The sequence below is a fragment of the Aythya ferina genome (genome assembly GCF_964211825.1).
Source record: "Aythya ferina genome assembly, chromosome: 2".
In the NCBI taxonomy this organism is placed as follows: domain Eukaryota; kingdom Metazoa; phylum Chordata; class Aves; order Anseriformes; family Anatidae; genus Aythya; species Aythya ferina.
This window is the reverse complement of record NC_140297.1, coordinates 76829851-76847264: the sequence shown is the minus strand read 5'-3', so window position 1 is coordinate 76847264 and position 17414 is coordinate 76829851. Positions and strand designations below refer to the sequence as shown.

At 36.1% G+C, this 17414-nt stretch overlaps 1 long non-coding RNA gene across 6 annotated transcripts in view; it reads right to left on the bottom strand.

Moving 5' to 3' along the window:
• The window catches only part of LOC311430697, a 104921-nt gene that overhangs the window by 56741 nt on the left and 30766 nt on the right, over positions 1–17414 (bottom strand). Inside the window, exon 4 of one of the 6 annotated variants that reach the window (XR_014688944.1) lies at positions 5514–5930. The exons of the other annotated variants lie outside the window; for them this stretch is intronic. This is a non-coding gene — a long non-coding RNA (uncharacterized lncRNA). Of the gene's footprint in view, positions 1–5513; positions 5931–17414 lie in introns of those variants that run through there. 6 annotated transcript variants of the gene reach the window in all.

Sequence of the window (17414 nt, the reverse complement as noted above, 5' to 3'; positions counted from 1 at the left end):
TCTTGATGACTGTCAATATGCTTTGAAAAGTTTAATTTATTATAACTGTTTTTTTCCCATTTCTCTTCCCCCCCCCTTTAAAATTATGGGGTTGGTGGTCCTGTTTGTTTTCTGGACAGCTTTTTGTTGTTGTTGTTTGTTTGTTTTCTTCATTCATTTGTTCTTATATTCAGCTTACCTGGTAACAGACTATCACAGGAATACGACACAGCTGCTTGGTTTTTAGTCTGCAAGGGACTCCAGCCTGAATAAAAGTTTTCCAATATAAGAAGTCCACAAAATGGCAGGTGATTCTGAGGCAAACTACACATCACCAACAGTTCAAACCTTTTGTTGAAACACTACCTATATAGAAAGAATATTGCGTGCTAGACTTCTTTTCTGCATCTGGAAATGCAGAATTCCTGTTTCTAACTGATGAAACTCTAACTCATGTCTCACCATCCTGAAAAGATCCTGCCTACCAGTTGTCAAGCACCGTATCTGTGAGTACAGCAGCAAATATTTGAAACGGCTTTTTAACCAATAGTAGCTGTGGTTCTTCAGGGAAGTGTCATCAGTTCAGAATTCCCAGCAAATTCTGAAACCTTCAAATAATAATATGAACTGTTATTATAAGGTCTGCATTATAAGGTCTGTTATTATAAGATCCTCACTATACTAATTCTTGCCTCTTGCATGCACAGCTTTAACACGGCTATTTGGACATTTCTGATGCGCTGTTGAGAAATGCATACACACAGATGAATGTACAAGCAATTGCAACATGTCTAAGAAATACTTTTCTTTCATAAGCAACTGTTCTTTAGGGACTTTCAAAGCATTGCCCTGAAATTTTGAAAACTATGTTCAGAAATGCAGAAAGGTTCTTTCTTTAAGGTACTTATTCTAAAGTTGTTGTGGTTGACTCTAGCCAGCAGCCAAACAACTACCCAGATTCTCACTCCCTCCCTTCTCCATGGGGCAGAGAAAATAGAAGGGTGAAGACTCATGAATCAAGATAATGATCATTTAATAGGAAAATAAAAAGCTGGTTTTTTTTGTTTGTGTGGATTTTTTTGTTTGTTTGTGCGTGTGTGTGGAAAGCAAAACCAATTCATTCACTACTTCCCATCAGCAGGTGGATGTCCAGCCATGTCCTGGGAAGCAGCAGCATAGCAAACTTGCTTGGGAAGGCAAACAATGTAACTATGAATATTCCTCCTTCTTCCACTTTTCCATGATCTCTTATTGCTGAGCATGACATCACTATATGTTACGGAATATCCCTTTGGTGCACTGGGGTCACCTGTCCTGGCTGTGTGCCCTCCCAGCCCCATGCCCGACCCAGCCTCTGCACTGGAGTTACAGAGTAGGGAAAAGAGAAAGCCTAGATATTGTACAAGCACTATTCAATAACAGCCAAAACACTGAGGTGTTATCAACACTGTTTTAGCCACAGCTACAGTGGCTGAAGTACAGACTAATTCCAATGAGTGTTAAGAGTTATGCAGTCCCTATCTCCTTTTAGAAAAATCCATTATGTGTCATTCCATAATGAGAAATACAATGCAACAGCATGTACTAAGCACAGTCTGACACACCTAGTGATTTTTAATGAAATCTCTGGTGTGGCATCTGTACAATAGTACCACTGCTTCTGTGAAGTTACAATTTCAGTAAAATTCCACTTAACACATTTCTGTACAGACTTACATTGACCAGACAAACAACCTTGGCACACTAAGTTTAGCTAAATTATCTGAAAGAATGCTTGTTTCCTTTATGATTTTGCAACTACTTAAGGAAGCTGACAGGAAAAAATCTAGAAAGCTGAGTTTCTTTGTTTGAGGGAAAGTATAAATTCAATGTCATAATTTATTTTCCTTGTTCAGCTTTGAAACTCCGGCCCTCTCTGATGTGGTTTTATTGATTCACCTGAGCATTTCTATCACTCTGGAGTGTTTCATTCATGAAATCTTTATTTTTTTTTAACCTTTCAGGTCTGTAGCAAAGAGTGTTTCTGTAGGACAAACACAGCTGCAAAGTAAACTTAAAACAACAAAACCTTGAGATTTATTCCACACTAAAAAAAAAAAAAAAAAAAGGGTTTCTTTATTAACAATCAAAATTCAGCAAGCTGTATGGCATCAATACAATTATGTCCATTCACAATGTGAACTGCTCTACGAAATCTTTAAAATATCCCAATTAAAGAGAGTCAGACAATTATAAAAATTAGACCACAAGTACATCATTCTCTCCTCTCAACTTTTTCCTGTCTCCCTGAGTTGGGTCTATCTGAGCTGGAGTCACCTTTTCCCTGCAGCAGCCCACACAGTGCTGTGCTCTGCACTCGTAGCTGGAACAGCACTGATATCACTCCAGTGTTGTGTCTATTGCTGCATAGTGTTGGCACAGCATCAGGACTCCTTCCAAGCCCTCAAGAGCCAGCAGGCTGGGGGTGGGCAAGTGATGGGGAGGGGACATCGCCAGGGCAGCTGACCTGAACCAAACAAAGGGATATTCCATAACACCTGATGTCACACTCAGCAATAAAAAGGGGGGCTCTAATGGGGGAGGTGGCTGTTCCTCCTGAACAACCACTACGCGTTTTGAGGCCCTGCTTCCCAGGACGTGGCCAAACATCACTCATTGACGGGAAGTAGAGAATATTTTGTTTCCCCTCTCTTTGTGCTTCCGTGCGGACTCATTGTTTCTTTTGTTTCTTTTTTCCTCCCCTTTCCCTTTAATTAGACCTTTCTCATCTCAAAACTCGAGTTCTCTGTGTTGTATGAGAGCAGTTGTGGTGGAGCTCGGCTGCCCACCTGAGTAAAACCACCACACTCCCTTTCTCCCTTCCTTCCCCCCAGTCCCCCAAGTCAAGTGGACTTACCAGAGCAATATTAAAAGCTCTAGCTGATGTCTTATTCTCTACAGAACTTTGATGAACATCAAAGTATAAAAGTCTTTACCAGCTGTAAAAAAGTTTTAGGAGAAAAAATAAGTGATTAATAGCAATCACATCCTGTTCATTAAAGAATGCAGGAAAAACAACACAGATCTAGTTCTTTCCTCAATGCTACTTTTTCGTCTCCTCTCAAGTATTCTATTTTCCGGTGTTGACTGAACAGACAAAATGATATGACAAGAGAAAGATGGATAAATATTTATTCACATGAAATGAAAGTGCCCATTATAAGCATAACTCAAACAAATTTTTAAACTTTAATCATATATTGGATTAAAAAAACTACATTAATCCCACACAATGGCACAGTGATTTCTTCCCAGAGCTGTATAAACAATGCTAGAAGAATATCAGCAACAACTAAAAAGCATGATACCTATATTCCATTATCACTTTTTTTTTTTATCTTCCAATAATGCAATCACATCAGTGAAGCAAGCATCTGAAAATTACAGACTAAACTACGCATTTGTGTTGCTGATGCTACATAAAAGACATGGCTTTGCTTTTTTGAACAAATGGCCTCTTAGCAAAACTGAAGCGTAAAGCAGCCAAGTCTTCTCTACTCTCAAGTAGACTGGAGGACTTAGGTAAGACCACTTACACTGAACTTCACACTAAATTAAACACACAGATCTACTAATTCTGACACACTTGAAGCTCTTATAGCTCCTAATGTCATGAACTGTAGATATAGGTGATTTGGCTTTTCATAAATGTTAAACTGCTTAATTAGCTTCAATTTAGAGTTAGGTCAAATCCACATACCTCCACCACTTTCTCTTTCAGCCAACCAAATTGCCTGGAAGTCTTTCTAGCACTGACACCATCATCAGTCTGCTGCTTTCCAGATTACAAAAAGAATAACACAAATGAAAAAGTGTAAAGCTAAAGGACAGAGGGAGACTGAAGAAGCCTAAGAACAGAAGAAATGGACAGACCTCAAGAGGTCATAGAAGAATTTGACTCCAACTTGGAAAAACAGTGGCAGTCCTTCAGTTATCTATGCAAGGAAACAAATACCTACCAGAGACAAATAAAAATAGCTTCCATTTTAAGAAATAAATGTATACAGAGGTATGTGAGACCAGCTGCACTACATACAAGGATACCAATGGAGATGGACAATACTATTGAAAGGTAGTTCTCCATCATCTTTAAAAGGTCATGGTGATTAGGGAAGCTCCCTAATCTGTAATCAACAGCTCAATATCTGAATAGGTGTCAGCTGTGGGTGGATTTTTATCTTATTACAGGGGTTGGTACTGTTTAATGTCTTTGATAATAACATTGATAAAAGGAGGATGCATGATATGCTATGAACCCCTCAATGCTCTGCAAGCTAGAAAGCCATCTAAAGCTGAAGTATGGCTATGAAGGCCTTAGAAAGGCTTACTGTTTTTATGCTCGGGATGATTTTCTCTACAGTTTTGGAGACATGCCAAGTTAGCACGTCTTCAAAAACAACAAAAATCTTATGCCTGAAAGAGATACCACTAAAAAGAGGTGTCTACATTTTAACTTATCTAAATTTGGAAGTGGGAGAAATATTCTGGAATAAAATGTCATACACATAGTAATGCACTGTGTTTATGTTCAGAGTTTTTCAGTGCCCTTGCCTTCCTAATCCATGAGTGCTGGGAGGCATTCACTGGGACATGTAGCAGTTCAGATAACATCAGGTTTTGTGGACACTATAGAACAGCTGAAGAGCACAGATTTAGAAGAAACAGAGCCTAAGGCATGAAAACTTGAGTTTAAATAATAACCACAGATGTTAGGTAAATGCATGTAAAACTTATATAAGCCAATGTCTCATAGTAACAATTTTCCTGATTTTTCCTGGGATGGTAAGGACAGGAGGAAATGCTCTTGAAAAACAAGAGGAAAGACTAACAACTCTCAAAGCTCAGAGACTAAAAACATGATGAGGCATGTAGCTTCTGAACTAAGTCTGAGGGTAGGTAACTGTACTTTGGAAAAATGTTAATTTTTACTCTTTTTTGGGGTGCCAAACTTGTGATTTTGCATATTGATGATTTCTGGACTATATTTTTTAGGTTTAAATGTGTGAAGTTTTTGTTGGAGAAGTTCTCACCTTGATTCCCTTTTAGGAAAGATTCAATAGAATGATTTATTTAAGAGCAAGACTACATTCATGTTTTTAGCTATTTCTGCAAACTAGTTGCAGTTTTTTTTTATTTTCTGTTTGAAAGAACACATTTCTAGCTTTTTTTTTTTTTTTTTTTTTTTTTTTTTTCTCTAGGAAACTAAGCTTTTGCATTTTGCCTTTTTCTGGTAGTCTCTGTATGCTGCCTCTGTGTTCTTCCATTGCTTAATGCGGTACAGGGACTTCAGTCCAGTGTGGGCATACTGGAACATTTATATGTCTCTTTATACATGGCAGTGATGTCAGAAATACTGATCCCAAGAACAAGGTGTTTTTAAACAGCATGGTGCAGCACCTCTCCTGGTTTTCCCTAGAAAATGCTGTGATAACATTCATTCCACTTTCACAACAAGCTCATTCAGATGATAGTATCTGAAGATAACTGTATTCTACTTTGCAAATATACCTTTATTCTTCGCAGATTTGAGGAAAAAAAAAACATTGCAAGAAAGACTGAGCAAGAGTGCAACAGACTTCTTACCCTTCACACAAACAGAATTCTGAATTCAGATTTACAATTTAGTTTGCAATCTTCGTTATAACAACAGTACGCTTCTATATTGCAGGTATATGTTTGAAACATGGCAGAATATCCAACTAAAAGCAAGAAAGTCTTGTTGAGATTTCATGGGGAACAGGGCAAGCAACTTCACTGGCTTATTCTCACACGCCACAACCCTTCCACCTTTCTTACCACCTTCCACTGACTTCTGCGAAATCCTCCTGCTTCTTTTGCCAATACTTTTGCTTTATTTAGTCCACAGTGGCATTTTTTAAGTTAAAGAATATGATCTGACACCCCAAAACACTCTGCAACAAAGCAGATCCAAATTAGACTCTCACCAATAAGCAACAAGTGCAGCTATCTTGTCTGTCTGTGATAGGAGGTAAATCTTAGAGATTAACCACACATTGGTAAGAAATGTAGTTGTCACTCATTCAACATTGTACCCCATCCTTTTTTTTCCTTGGCATGGGTGTGATAAGACTGGTATTTAGATACCAGCAGCTTTTGGAAACATCTGCAGGCAGTAGAGAAGAAGATAGAAGTTGTTTTAATTCTAGTTCATCTGCAGAGAAAAGCTGTTTACTTAACTTTTATTTTTATGGATTGAAGGTTAAATTTAGCAGTACCTCAGGTTAATCATAGGTAATTATGTTGTACATCTGCCCCCAAGCATGTCTCCGAACTGTCATTTTCAAAGATTGCTTGTTTTCTGGTGACAGAGTAGGTGTTCAAAAACACAAGTTTTTAGAATTTTTTAAACCAGTCAGCACAATTTAAGTCAGATATAAAGACAAGTTGAACATTTATATTTGATAACTGATACTGAAAGGCTAATATTTGCTTAAATATTTTACTTAAATCCAATATACCACATCATTAAAACATAAGTGGTTTATTGTTTAATCAGTTAAAAGTTATGAAAATAATGGGAAGATGTTATAGAGGCAACAATAAATATTTGCAGTTATAACCTTCACTTATATCATATATCTCAGTGTGATGTTCTTTAAAGTACTGCTTCAGTTTCAACTCTACCCCTGGACAGTTTATTATCTCTCAGCAGTTTATTCTACATAGCTTTTCCTGAGCACAGCAGGTACACTCTCTTGATGACAAATTTATTGTAATGATTAGACAAAATACTTACAACGTCTTTGACAATAATAAAACATAAATATACACATTAATAGAATTTTCTTGTGTACCTTTAAGGGTTTTCCTCATTTCTGAAGAGATCTGGGGAAAGGAAAAAGAAGGAAGCAGAGGGGACTTCCTAACAAAATGAACATGTCTCCTTGCTCTGACCATAATGGAATTTGAGCTACATATGGGACGGGGGAACAACAACTAAAATAAGATTAAAAAAGATTAAATATATTTATTTTTCAATGGTGGTAAAAAATATAACTCATAGCAATTTATTGTGGAAAACAAATGCACTATTAAATTTTGACTTTTCAAAGAACATTCTGGACAGACTGGAGAGCTGGGTGATCACCAACCACATGAAATTTAACAAGAGCAAGTGCCGGGTCCTGCACCTGAGATGGGGCAACCCTGGCTATATGTACAGACTGGGCAATGAGGCGCTGGAGAGCAGCCCATGGGAGAGGGATCTGGGAGGTGTGGTTGACAGCAAGTTGAATATGAGCCAGCAGTGTGCCCTGGCAGCCAGGAGGGCCAACCGTATCCTGGGGTGCATCAAGCACAGCATCGCTAGTTGGTCAAGGGAACTGATTATCCCACTCCACTCTGCACTGGTGCAGCCTCACCTCAAGTACTGTGTGCAGTTCTGGGCACGACAGTACAAGAAGGACATTAAACTGTTGGAGAGTTTTCAGAGAAGGGCGATGAAGATGGTGAAGGGCCTAGAGGGGAAGACGTATGAGGAGCGGCTGAGGGCACTGGGTCTGTTCAGCCTGGAAAAGAGGAGACTGAGGGGGAGTCTCCTCATTGCAGTCTACAACTTCCTCACAAGGGGGAGGGGAGGGGCAGGCTCCGACATATTTTCCTTAATCACCAGTGATAGGACTGACAGGAATGGTGTCAAGCTGAGGCAGGAGAGGTTTAGGCTAGACATCAGGAAGAGGTTCTTCACCGAAAGGGTGGTTGCACACTGGAACAGGCACCCCAGGGGAGTAGTCACTGCACCAAGTCTGTCTGAATTTAAGAAGCATTTGGACTGTGCACTTAGTCACATAGTCTAAACTTTTGGGTAGACCTGTGTGGTGCCAGGAGTTGGACTTGATAATCCTTATGGGTCCCTTCCAACTTGGGATATTCTATGATTCTATGATATTTTCCATGCAATTTTTTTATGTCAAAATACTGAATGCCTACCTACATATTTAGTTATCTCTGTATTTAATATGTTTCTCCATCTTTTTTATTAATGTTTGTCTTACATAGTCTCCTACAAATTATATTCTAAAGCGATGTCCCTATTACATGAGTTGAACCTTTGTATAACAATAGAAGAAAACCAAACTTTTATGTCAGTTGCAATCATCAGTTCATCTGTTGTTACTCAGAATATATTCCCTTCATTTCCTCAAAACCTGAGTACCAGATATGAAAACTATGGAAAACAGTCAGAGTTACCACATTCATCCTTTTGACAGTGCATGTGTAAGATAAAATCTTTACAAAATTTGTGTTTTGAGGCTGTATTTTAAATGGCCTGAAAAAGTGATTTCCTGCATGAAAAGAGAAGTCATATTCAATAAAGGAATTACATATCCAAAAGGAAAAGACAAATAACAAAGTTACTGGGGAAAAAAAAAAAAAAAAAAAAAAGGAGAACAATTTAGATACATTTGTAATTAATAAACAGGGAGGGATTTATCTTTGTTATCTTGTCAAGTTACAGTTATGAATGAAGACATTGAGCTCTACGATAATAAGGGAATTCCAATGAAGTTATGTCAACAGGAGAATTGCTATCCTAACTTATATAAAGAATGACAGTTCTTTCCAATGCTTAATTTTCTTACTGAGAAAGCTTTAAAAAGCACTTGGATTAAATAGCTACATTAACTAATTAAAATCTGTGTGTTGCACTTAGATAAAAAAAAATTGTGTGTACTGTGCCTCATAAACTCCCATGAATGGTAGAACTCCTGTAATTATAAACCTCTGTGAGCACATAATCTTAAAACAAATATAAAAATATCATGTTTAATATTGTATTGTTTAATCATTTCATCATGAAAAAGAATTTGTGAAACAATTAATTTTGAATTCATTACCACTTCCTCAATATACATGCAAAGTTAGCGTTGTTTTTTTTTTTTCCCCACTATATATCATTGTGTTGAGTAAGATTTTATTATTTAGAAATCAGTATCTGTATACCTGAAACATTGCTTCATCAGAATACAAGTCAAGTAAAAAGACTGTTGGAACCAAAAAAATATATAAATAAATATATCCTTTAATTTAAACTATCCTTGCTTGTCAAGAGAGAGAAAATTTAACCTTTTGTCTTCCTGTATAACTCAGTTGTTTGAAAACCAGTTAAAGGTTCATAAACGGCAAATGAATATTAGTATTAAAAATAAACTGAATTTTCATTGAGTTTATCATTTTTAGGCTAATAATACAAAAATTAATTTCATATTTGACTTAGGATGAAATATGGAATAGTCTGTAATCAAATTTTATTTTTCTATTGCCTGCAGATTTGTAGTGCAATGCCCCGTATAATACAGTCTCATTGACCACACTGTTTATTTCATTCTGCTTCTGTATCAGTTTTAGCTACACTAGCTCAAATAGATCAGTCACCCACTCAGATTAAGACATTCTCAGCAGTTAGTCATGACTGGACTCAACAAATATCCAGCTGTCCAGAACTTCTCAACTAACAGTCTCTACATGTATACACATCCTCTTAAACACTGACTTGGCGCATGCAGGTAGCAAGGTAGCAAGAAAAATTTGGACAATTTTTTTCATTTCAGTTCCCATTTGCCCATTTGCTTGCTTTTTTTTTTTTTTTTTTTTTTTTTTTTCAATTAACATTGCTGAATGGTGTAAAAGGACTGGGATTTTAGATTTTTAGAATTAGGTGTAATTCAATATTTATCGACTCATTTATGCCTATAAATAAAAACTCACATGAAGATCAACAAAGAATAAAATACATGCCTCAAATTCATTTTTAAAATAATAATTTTTCAAAAGTAAAAATTTCATGGAGATGAATACAGGCATTTGATTTTGCCAAGTAATCTTTTCTCGACATATTCACAGTAGATAGACAGCCATAACATTTGAGGATGTGCTTACAGCATGATATAAAAGCTACTTTTGTATGCTGCTCTAAGCCTCTTGTGAAATTATGACCTGAGAGCTAGAAATCCCAGTCCTGTCAAGAAAATCCCAGTCCTACCAGATGCAACTGACCTAATGTTACTGACTACAGACAGAACCAAATGGATGTAACACAGTTATCCAAGGCAAATAAGCTATCCTGGATTAGGCGAGTCACAGTAGCAGAAAGCATAGTTTACATGAACCTGCCCCCAGTTTGGTGATGCAGCTGTAGTGTTCCTGGTCTTTGGTCCATTTAGAACTGGTTTGGCTACCCCTGTTCCGTGCTGCTACAGACACCCTCACAGTTAAGGTTGTCTCATTTTTATTAGTAAGCTAACCCATAATTGGTCGCATTGATTTCAGAGAGTCTATTTACTCATGAGGGCTTTTGTAGGATAGCTGAATCTCCCATAGCTGTTTAAACTGAATCACTCCCTTCCTATTTATGCAGTGTAATTGTAATTACTGTTAATGGAGTTGCACCCATAAAAAACCCTTCATAAAGAGCTCAAGGTATTTAAATATCTCAACAGAACTGTAGCACTCAGAAAATATAAACTGTAGCACCATGTTTCCATGTTTCTTAATGTCTATTTTCATTAAAAACACTCTTCTAAATGCCGAAAATATATTCTCAAAAGAAAAGAAAGATGAACTTCAGCGAATTGAAAGTAATTTGGGATGCTACATACCACAGATTCCTACTCTTCTTTCATATTCTAGAGATGTTCAGAACATTTCTTTTCTGCCACTGTTGTTTAAAAGTTATACAAACAAATAAAATAAACCAATTATGTGACTAAGTTTACATCGAAAATGGTGCGTTTACTTGTAGATAAAATGGTATCAACTGCAAAAGGGGAATGAGAGCAATTAAACTTTAGCTTAAAACTCATAGTCTTAAATACTACTAGGAAGAATAGAAATGTGTATTTAAACTGCATTATTTCTTCAGGTTTGGGATCCCCTTCAGTATGTCTGATTTATCTTAACTCTATGTTACCAAAGATTTTAGACAGAAAAAACAATTTACACATCTCTGTATGGAAGTTCACAATAGCACTGCATCAACATAGGAAAATAAACCTGTTTTCAATTTCATTTTGTTCTCTTTATTTTGGGGGACACTGTGAATGGTCAAAACATTGCTTTGAAACATCAGAAGAACTTATAAATTTAATATTTGGGGAAAAAAAAAAAAAAAAAAAAAAAAAACAGATAAAATATTTAGTTTATGTTCCAAAACTTTTAAATACATAATATCCCTTCAAGAAGAGACAAAGTAAGGAGGATCTCTTTGTGACTAAATTAAGAAACAAAGAGCTGCACAGAGCTGCACAAGATTCACAGGTATCTTATGCAATACATCCCCAAACAATACATTTCTTCTTATTCAGTACAAAAGAGAGAGCACCAAAAATTTCCTCTCTCACCCACTCCACACCACCCAGCAGTCAAGCTGGCAAGTTACTACTTCTCTAAAGGCAAAACCTATTCCAGTGCAACCCTAACAACCAGAGGTAAAAATATGACATACTTCAAAAGAGCTATGTATATTTCATGGGCAAAACGTTCTCTCCTTATATACAGCAGACACAAACATAACAAGCATTTGTTGACTGTGTTAATAGCTATCTCCCTGAATACATATCTATTGTCAGAAGGCATTTTTTGAACTAACTGTATGTGTTTGGTTATATGAAATGGCATATGTCTGAACCCAGAAGGTTGTACAGCGAACAATGCCCTGTCATGTGATATGACATATGTATGTATCCAGGCTATAGAACTGCCACAATAATAAGGGCATTTTAGATTTAACAGATGAGTTCTCTATTTACATGATACCTTTAAAAGAACATTTTCTGCTTCTTTGAACTTGCTTTTAATAAGGAGAAAAAAATGTGAGTAGAAAACAAGTTGCCTTCTTACTCCACTCTCTACATTTTAAAAAGTCTATCAGCATAAGAAAATGTATATGATACTTAACATGACTGAATGTAATTCAACAACTTACTAATTACAGTTTCCTAAGAGATGCCATTTACATGATCCTCTGCTATTTTCTGAAGTGATGCAGTTAAAAAGTTCAGTATCTTGTAGAAACTTCACATAACACAGGAGTCGTGTGAGCTAATTTGATGCAATTCTATCATGACCATGGAAATATATAGTAGAATAACTAAAATGTTATTAAAGCATTGCAAAGAATATTTATTCAGTGAGCAATGAGTCAGAGAAAAGTGAAAGTTCTGGATTTAAATATGCATGCTTTCTTCCATCTTTCTTTGAAATGAACAGTTATTCAAGAAAGCATATCTATTAACAGTAAAGTGTAATTTACAAGTAACAAAATCATGGGAAACTACTTGTAATGTTTATTAGGAACAGCAAACCCCAGCAAGCATTTACAGGGGCCAGCTGTAAAGAACTAAACACATATAATCCTATCTTGCTACACAATTATGTAATTTTAACTTTGCTAATTAAATATTTATTCTGAAAAGAGCAGGAAAGCATCTGCTGTTATGCCTACTCAGTAGAATCACTTACTTTACCAAGGATTCACAGTATCTGCAGTGGCTGGAGGGGGAGTACTATCTCCCACTCGCTGGCCACCCTTGCATGGGACCTTCTTCAAGCACATCACTTCACAAACTGTTAGGTCTTAAATGTGCCTGGCCAGTACACCACTTTGGACACAGACTGGAAGTGGATGTGCAGCCCCTGATTGTGCAGAGACATCAAGGTGATGTCAAAGTTCATTATTGCTGGATACACACCTAAGTCTTATTGGAGATTTTAAAAAGAATTGCGAAATCAATTTTTCATGACAGTCTGTTATATCTCAAATAAAATGCATCTCTGAGTAAAGTACTGTAAGAAGAACACAAGAGAGAAGAAGAAAAGAAATGAGTATAAAACTAATGTTGGGGCTGAGTTTTTGATTTCTTTCTATCATTTTTTGCTATGCATTTTCTCAAGCTCACAATTAGAATGTGTAAGTTTCCAATGTGGGGGAAGACAAGTTTCAACACCTGTAGCAAATTTGACTCTAGCAAGATATCCTTAAGGCATATCCTAAAATTAAGATATATGATATTTTTATTCATATACCTTATGAGCATCCAGGTCTTCTTCCAGAACAAATTCATTGATTTAAAACACATCATTCAATACTGTAAATTGTTCCAGTTGGTTAATTATTGTAATTGTTTTTAAGTTTGTGCTTCAGTTCCCATTTGAATGAAGTCTCCAGTTGAATGCAGCTTCAGATGTGTCCACCTGTCCACCTACTGCATCTTCTTTATCTTTGCACAATAAAGCAGAGGGAAGTGGAAGGGGAAAAGAGAGAGGAGTTCTTCTATTAAACTCCAAGCAAAGAGGCACTACACTGTATTTTCTACCTGATGCTGAAACAAAAGATGCGAGAGCAAAAAGTAAAAGCAAGATGGGATCTGAGTGTTTTGGAAAACAGATAAAACTCTTCAACGTGTACTCCTCAGGTCATACAACAGACTGTTATAGACCTTTAAATTTCTGTCCCCTGCAAGAGAGATGAACCTCATTCTTTTTACTGCCAGTGATTTGTTCTCTGCATGAAGAAGCCCAGATGGCATCACCCTATTTTCAAAACTGAGGGCAGGATATAAAGCTGACAGTCATCCTCAGGGAAGAAAAAGCCACCTTGCTTACCTAAGCCACTTCATATTATCAGGAAAGGAAATATGGACAGAGAAGAAGAGGAATACCTGAAACAGATATAATCGCTGAAATTATCTACATTCCCTTTCAGTATTTGTCAGCACCTCTGATTCATATAGTTAAAGAATAAACATTTTAAAATGATTTAAATTTGAGATTAAAATATACAATTACACAGGATAAAGGTGATCAGAACCTAAGGATCATCATTAACAGTGAGATACTGCCTGGTTTCTTCCTGATATCGGAATTCTGCATTTTCAACAGAACATTTCCAAATTCTACTTAAATGGTAGGACACAGCTTTTGTAGATCCTGGACCTCATTTCTTTTGTTCATGAGACAAGAAGATAATCCTTTATCCCTTACCTTTTCCCCTTGACCCTGTTTATTTTATCAGTGATTTCATCACTAATAAAATTGAGATGACAATGTTTTATTATGGTCTATAATACTAAGCTCTTATTAAAACTGTATGGCTGTTTTCATGCAGATGAATAGCTGTACTGCTTTGTCAATAGATACATGAAACTAACCGTAAGTTTCAAGGAGCAGGACTTACTTCTAGTCTCTTGCCATCAAAGGTTTTACATATTGGAAGGGAAAACAAAATGAAAGCCTGAGTCAGTAAATAACTTGTATCTTCATATTTTTTGAATCAAATACATTGTCCAAGGACAATTTATTTACGCTCATGCTAAATTTTGAATAGCAGCATATATTCAAGGTTAGCTTCCTGTATGTCTTTATGGAATAAGCCATGAGGCGTATCTCGGGTATAAGGTTGCTAAATACATTATTTGTAATCTCCTGATAACAAGTTAAATGAGAATGTAAAACATTACATAAAAATAAATTTACATTAATATATTCACAGTAGCATTCTTTCCTTTGTTTTTCTCAGGTTGTCCTTTGTCATTAAAGAGACGCACAAGCTATTAAGTTGAAGGCTGAGGTACATTCAATGAAGGGCAAAGCTCCAGCACATTGTGAACAATATCTCAGTAAACAAAACTCTTGATGAAAGAATTCTGGAAGTCACAGGTTGGGGTATGAAAAATAGGCCCATTTACTAAGCGTGTATTTCAAAGTAGCTTGAATATGTTATGAATACCCTACTTAAATATGTTTTTCCTATTTATCAGAAAATACCTTAAAAAAAAAAAAAAAAAAAAAAAAAAAAAAAACTCTTCAAGACAGTTTTTAGGAAATTTTACTTTTCTAAAATGTTTCTGTGGACACCTTAACAAATTTTCAGCTTCTTCCATTATTCCATGGCAAAATGAAGCCAAATAAAGGAATATTAAGCAAACAAACAAAACACACACACACACACTGAATTTGTTGCTAATCAAACAACTCAACCCAGATACATCCCCCTATGTAGGATTTGAATGTCAGAGGACTGCTGTACCCGTATATTAATTAGAGGAAATTAATCTCAATAGTCAAACATATAATACTGAAAGTAACTACCCACTGAGAACTCAAGCAGAAATTTCTTAAAATCAGAGCACACTATGTTACACTAGAGTGTTCCTTTAAAGGTTACTTCCTAGCTAGCAAATGTATAACGCTCCATCTGCAAACCCTACAGCATTGCAGTACTGTCAGAAGTGCCATATGTGGAAAAGTCAGAATGTTGGCCGGTTTATCTAATATATATATTCCATAGAACCTGTGAAATCAAATGTTAACATCTCTCTACAGATCTGAAAATACATCAGGAATGTTTGTTTTTCTGATTCCCTGTTAAATAAGTGTAAGTGATTTGGAATAGCTAGAATGAGATCATGAACTCTACTACTGTATCCCAGGAAGATCAATTTGCTCTCTTAACCATTGTAGACCTGAATTTTCTGAAGAGATCTATACACTAAAGAAATATAATTGTATGTTTATACTTCTAAACCAACATGAATTTTGGCCAAAATAGTATCTGAAACCTCTGGTCTTTTTATTTCTATCATGTATGCATCTGGGTATAAAAGTTTAAATTTCTGAAGCTAATATAAACTAGCAATTGAGAAAAAGCTAAATTAGTCTGAAAAGTCTGGACTAAAAGGAAATGCTGAATTCTACTTGCTCTTGTTTAATAGAGGATGGGCAAATAGGTTTTGTTTGTGCTTGCCTATTTAGTGCCTAAATATATTTTTGTGTAGAAGAGAACAGAAACCAATTAATAACGGCAGGAATATTTCTTAGACTTTACACCTAGCTTTACTATAGGTCAAGTTACTATACATTTTACAGTAGGTTGAGTTACTGAAACAAAATGGTATTGGAAGGAAAAAGGCGTTTTGATTCCAGACTTTACTTTGGGTAACAAATAAATAAATTAATGCAGATTTGATAAAGTTTCCAGATCTTCTACTCTAAGTAGCTGCTTTTTCTGTGATTGCAGTGACTCTTCAAATAGAACCCTTACAGAAACATGATGTCATTTATTGACAGCCTGTAATGCTGCTTTATAAGTTATAATTCAATAAAGCAATTCGCTCTACGCAAATATTATCTTCCTTTAAAAGAAGGTTTATAACCCAAGGCAGCAAGTTAATACATATTTGCCCTGCTAATATATTTACAAGCCATTTCAACTACTTTGTTCGTGCATGAGAGAGTCATCTGAATACTAACTTTGTTTAGAATGGCATTATGAAAAATGCTCAGTAGGAATCAAAGCACTTTTTAAAGACATTTGAAATAGAACCAAACTAAACTCACACAAGACTGTCTCCAAAGTAGGTAAAAAAAAGAGCACTCAAGTGTTCAAAGGTCCCTTTCTTACTCACATTAATCCATTCTTTTAAGTCTTTATGAGCTGCTGTGAGTAGTTATGAATCAACAGCTGATACATCAACAAGAATAAAAGCCCATCCCTTCCCTGTAACTCCTAGGCTCCATCGCAAAATACCCATCTTCAGTCCACGCTAGTAGTTACCCCCTGGAGCCTCTGAGAAACCAATGTAAGGGCAGCCAATTTTCTGCTCACAGTTAGTTCTTAGGTGTTGTTTTTCTGGTGGACACCTATCACATAGCTGTTGAATTGCCAAATGGCTTGAATGAGGAATGCATTACAGTATCACATGGTGCTAAGCCGAGATGCACAAAACAAAGGAACAAGACTTGCTGGGTTTGTTTAACATTTTTTCATGTCTAGTGTAAAAGGACTGTCTTCTACCAAGAAATGCTGCATTCCAATTTCATTTAAGAAGTATTTGTGAGCAATTTTCATAGATTGACATTTCATAATTTATACATAAAAGCTCTCTATATAAATGCATGCATGCACCCACACATTGACAGAATCAGCCTCAGTTCTTTGACAGATCGGGAAAATCATTTCTCCACTCTTGATTATTTGAAACAGTACCTCTCACTTCTGCTTCTTTGGGCATTTGTCCATTTTTTCAATAGGATAGATACACTCTTTCAATATGTTTTAGTACTGAGGGTGATTTGAGTTGTACATACAGAAAGAAGAAAGCACTTTCAGAACTCATCGAATTCATGGTTTTCATAGTTCATTTTCTATTCCAGGTAGTATTTATCAAAGGGTAGATGGACTGATTTTACTTTCTCCCAGAGTGTATTAGGGAACCATGAGTTACTATTACTCATAATCTAGAAATAATAAAAGTTCAAACACATGAAGGGAATCAGCTCCACCCCTCACCTATTTTCTGATCAGCTCCTTAATTCCTTACCAATGCAGGTGGAATTATATTTTTTCAATGTACAACTAGTATATGTCCAACAGCAAA